At 42.4% G+C, this 5,293-nt stretch overlaps 1 pseudogene; it reads left to right on the top strand.

The window, feature by feature from the left end:
* The first annotated feature begins 2,661 nt into the window (after positions 1–2,661).
* On the top strand, positions 2,662–3,681 carry LOC118836557 (annotated as a pseudogene).
* Positions 3,682–5,293: the final 1,612 nt, after the last annotated feature.

Raw genomic sequence — 5,293 nt, 5'->3', positions numbered from 1 at the left:
TAATGATCTTTGACAAATTAAGAAAAATAGGAAAGATGCCGTAGGATTGGAGATGGGCCAATGTCCATATTTTCTAAAGAAGGAAGGTCAAATCTTTATACTTTAGACTTGGGAACTTTGATGCAGCAGGCAGGCAGTAAGAATTTATTAAGCACTTACTCTGTCTGGCACTGGGTTCAGAAATAAAAACAAAACAAAAGGTAGTTCCTGCTTTCAGGGAGCTATATTTTAATGTGAGAAGGCTTCAATAAAAAGAGGCTGAAATAGAGAGCTCAGGGGAGAGAAAGTAGCTATACAAAAGATTAATGGAGAAACCTGGAGAGCAAGAAGCACAGCCAGGAGGGAAATGAAGTTTGACCAGCCTGGGTCCATCCTCAAAATGGCAGAAACTTATGAATGGGAGAAGGGGACCAGATTAATAGAGGAGTGTTCCAGGGTGAGAAGACCCTAGATAATGAGAACAAATGCCAGGATGCTTTATTTCAGTTTGTGAGTATTTCTAGATAGAAGCATTGTTCACTATCAACAAGCACTAGCTTGATTTTAAAGGATTAGTAGAAATTTAGCTAGAGAAGAGAGTAAAATGTTAGCTTCTTGAGGGCAAATAATTTTATTTCTGAGTATCTCTGGCACTTAGCATGGTGCCTGGCATGTTGTAATCACTTAATAAATGTTTGTTGAATTGAACAGCATGAATAAGAGGTCTGAAGAAACAAAATGAAGAAACTCAAGGGGCAGAGAGTCATCCAGTTGGTTGGAATATCTAGTTCACAGAGGAGACCAAATCTTTGAAGGGCCTCCTGGCTTAAGAGTTTGAAAATCACTCGATAGACAATAGGAAGCCCTGCCCAGGCAGTAAGTGCGCCAGTCAGTCACTGTGCAGATTCCAATACTGATTGGCATGGGAGCTTTGACCTGCTCCATTTCTAACCTGGCTTGGTTTGCCTTTCCTTAAGCAGCCTGGTGATTTCTCATCCAGGGGCTTATCATATTAATGTGGAACTTAGTGTAGAGACCCATTTGGCTTAGCACTACTGAAGCTAAGAACTCTTGAGCTCAAGCTAGCCTCAGCCTCCTTGGAAGCAGAAATTGCCTACCAAAGATTCTTGAGTAGAGTGACATGACAAATTCTATGAATAAGAAAGGTTTTTGTGGCAATGAAAGGAATATTAATTGGTATAGGGAGAGCATGGATATGCTAAGAGAGGAAAGGAAGCTATTTCAAGGACAGTGGTAGTAGGGGTATAGAGGAGGGGAAGAATAAAATTATTTTGTAGATGGAATTGATAGGACTGGGTGGCTTTCCTAAGTGATGTTCATCAATTGCCCTTATCCTTGCCATTTCACAATTAACTGAAAGATGTAGAATATAAGATCCCATTGAGTTTATTGTTCATTGATTATCAAAATAAATAAATATTCTATTTGGTAGGACAAACACTACTTTATAAGTTCATTTACAATTTCATCTATACATAAAGATCATTCAAGATTCTTTGGAAGATTCAACAATGGAAACAACCTCATTCAATGATCATCTGATAACAAACACCCAACGAAACATGAAATAGGGAGCTGTATGCTCGCTAAAGGTATTCACCATTGTATTGGAAGATATCCAGAGCAGAGACCAGGTCAAAGAGGGATTCTTTGTGGATAGTGACATACTCTAGAGATACTTCTGTTTGTGAATGATGACATTAAGCCTCAGAACACTGCAGAACCAGTTGAAAGAGATCTGTGCATCCTCATAGGAAAGAATAAGTGGATGAAGAATGCCTATTTTCCAGATTTCCACATGTATTAGGATGAATTCCCTCCTGCACTTGTTTAATAACACGTATATCTGAGACAGACAGGAGAGGTGGACAATAAGTTGGGACAAGAGTTGAAGAGGAAGAGGAGAGCAGAGTGTATTGTTTTGAGGGAAATTGCAAATTTTTTTTTTGTTCCCAAGCTTCCCATGAAAGCAAAACTCCATCTTTTCAATACTAACATTTTACCAAGTGTTATTAAAGCAGCAAAATATGGAATAGTCTCACTGCCTCCAAAAAACTTTAAGTGAATATCCCATGAGGAACAATGGAAAGGTCCATAGTGGTTGTAACCAGGCTGCAACATAGAACATAGTGGAATAGAAGTAAAGTATGTCAGCAAGGATGTTTATGTTGGAAGAAAAGATGGTCTAGTTATGTGGCAAGAGAAAGAGGATAGCAGGTGGACACCCAGAGAGCTGCATTGTTACCCTTATGATCAAGAGAAATCAAGGAAGACCTCCAGCATTTTGAGTGGACTTCCTGTGGCCAGCTTTTGGGAGAACATGGACAAGTATTTCATAGGATGGACAGCCATGGATGGGTTGTGATTGGCATCACTGTAGAGAACTCTCAATCAACTAGATCACAGATCCCTTTGAGTAATTGAGAATAAAAATATAACATATGATATATGTGTTTTATATAATTAGATGGGCAGCTAGGTGGTACGGTGGATAGAGTGCCCAGCCGGCAGTCAGGAAGACTGATCTTCCTGAGTTCAAATCTGGCCTTACAAAGGCCGGCCTAGGGAGGGGTCCAGAGGGCGCGAGACAAGGAGGGAAATGCGGAGCAGAGCTCGGGCGAGCGTGGACCTTGGCCGGGGGCTGTGGAACCCAATACAGCCATGGCTCTCGCAGCCAACCTGTTGTGGTTGTTCACGGAGCAGGGCCCAGCGCTGAGCGCTCGCCTCGAAGCCGCAGCCCGGGCTGGCTTCAAGGTGGCCGAGGTGGCCTGGCCGTACGCGGAGCCCGCGGCACAGCTGGCGGCGGCGGCGCGGGCAGCCGGGCTGCAGCTGGTGTTGCTCAACACTCCGCCGGGGGCCACGGACTTCGGCGAGCTAGGACTGGGCGCCGTGCCCCGGGCGCCAGGACTCCTTCCGCGAGGGGCTGGAGCTGGCGGTCGCGTACGCGCGGTAGCTCGGCTGCCCCAGGTGCACCTGATGGCCGGCCGCGTCCCGCAGGGCGCTGAGCGCGCCGCAGTGGCCCGGGACGTGGAGGCCGTGTTCGTGGAGAATCTGCAGCACGCCGCCGACGTGCTGGCCCTCGAGAACCTCGTGGGGCTCGTGGAGCCCATCAACAGTCGGCTTACGGACCCGCGCTACTTCCTGGACACTCCCGAGCAGGCAGCGGCCATCCTGCGCCGGGTGGACAGGTCCAACCTGCGGCTGCAGCTGGACATGTTCCATTGGCAGATCATGGGTGGGAACCTGACTGCCAGTATCCTTCCTGCCCCTGATCGGGCACGTGCTGGTGGCCCAAGTCCCCGACTGCGTCGAGCCTGACAGCCCCGGAGAGCTCAACTTCCCCTACTTGTACCAGCTGTTGGAGGAGCTGGGCTATACAGGCTACGTGGGCTGCGAGTACCGGCCCCGAGGGGACACCAGTGAAAGTCTTGGCTGGCTGCGGGCCTATTGGGAGAGCCGGGGCGGGCAATGCTGAGAGCCTTGCAGATGACCCAGGTTATCAATGACCCTTCCATCTCCTACCTGCCCTATCACCCTACCCCCTAAGAAAGACACTACCCCACAAAACATATGTATGTGTCATCTCTTCTGAAAGAATGTTAAACTCCTCGATAACTGTTAATCTTAGTATCCCCAGTGCCCAGCCATGTGTGTGGCTCAATAAATACTGTTTGATTTGAAGAGTTTTTAAAAAAAAAAAATCTGGCCTTAGACACTTACTAGCTATTGACTCTGGGCAAGTCACTTAACATTGTTTGCCTTGGTTTCCTCATTTATAAAATGAATGACAAACCACACAAGTATCTTTGCCAAGAAAATCCCAAATGAGGTCACAAAGAGTTGGACACAATTGGAAAATAACTAAACAATACATTGATAGACAGAAAGAAAGAAATACAGAGGTTTTTCTAAGTAGCTTAACTTGTCCTTAGGAAGGCTGAATTATTTGAATTTCAGGATCCAGTGAACAATTTAAAAGGCTGAAAAGGCATTTAAGAATCAGAATCAGAACAGATTAGTCTCATCTTTGTTTTCCCCACAGTGCCATAGGAGATGCTCAATGAACATTTGCTGAATGCTTGAATGAATAGTGACTTAAAATACATTTAGAAGATTTGAAATGTTCTTTCTATTAAGAGTGGAAATAGGATTCTAATTGTTATATTTACCTTATTATCATTTGGAGGCTTTATTAATAAACAACTAAAGACAATATATCTGAGCAGTGAAATCTGGGACTATTGTGGTATGTCTTACAGTAAGGAAGTCACTCTCTGGTAGTTTAGCCATATTTTATAGACAATATTAAAGCAATTGTTAAAAGTTGTTAAATATCCAGAGCAGCTTAAAGCTCATAGGCCGTTTCCCAATGCAAATTTCTTCTTTATGTACAGTGTATTTTATCAATTACTTAGAAAAAGGGCTTAACATTCCCTACCTTTCTCACTTGGCATATTCACTATAGAACACATGAGGCCCAGACACAAGACTAAAAGGAAATACTGTTCAAAAGCGTCTTTAAAAATTAGTTAATGTGATCTACACCATCAGAGGATAGTTCTCCTGGTTGCTATCAGGGACCACAACAGGTGTCTGAAATGCACTGGAATTTATTTATTCCAGTGCACTGGAAACTGGATTGTAGATATTATGGTTAATTCTTTCATGGTCCTATAATATGATATTTTAGCAGTCTTTATGTTGTCAAATTAAAGTTTTTTGTTAAAAAAAAACAAAAAAGGGGCTTAAAAGCTAAGGAAATAGTATCATAGTTACATAGATTCAGGGTTCCAGAGGTCATTTAGTTCAACCTCCTCTTTTACAGATGAAGAAACTGGATCCCAGTGGAATTTTCTCATAAGAAGAAAAATATCATACTGATATATAAAATCCCAGAACAGTTTTTCAACATGTATTATATTTCAAGGTTTTGATATATGGACATGAAATACATTTATTGATTTAAATTAAGATTAAAATTGGTAATATTTAGATGAAACATAATTTAAAATTCTACCACCATTAATCATATATTTATTTTTGCTTTATATTTTCTACCATTTCAGATGTACAAAGTATGTTACATTTACGGTCAGAAATTTAAGTGGGGAAAAAAGGTACAAAAAGACTGAAATATAGTAGTCAACTTATAATAGCAGGGCAAAATCATATATGGTAGTAGAGGTAGAAAAGGTAGGCTTGGTTACTTCATATAAAATTATTTCTACCCTGCTTCCAAACATCTCCTCTACCCAAAGCACCTTTAAAAAGTCTCAAAGCCTTTAATTCTAGA

Source organism: Trichosurus vulpecula, chromosome 1, assembly GCF_011100635.1.
Source record: "Trichosurus vulpecula isolate mTriVul1 chromosome 1, mTriVul1.pri, whole genome shotgun sequence".
In the NCBI taxonomy this organism is placed as follows: Eukaryota; Metazoa; Chordata; class Mammalia; order Diprotodontia; family Phalangeridae; genus Trichosurus; species Trichosurus vulpecula.
This window is presented reverse-complemented; position numbering and strand designations above follow the sequence as displayed.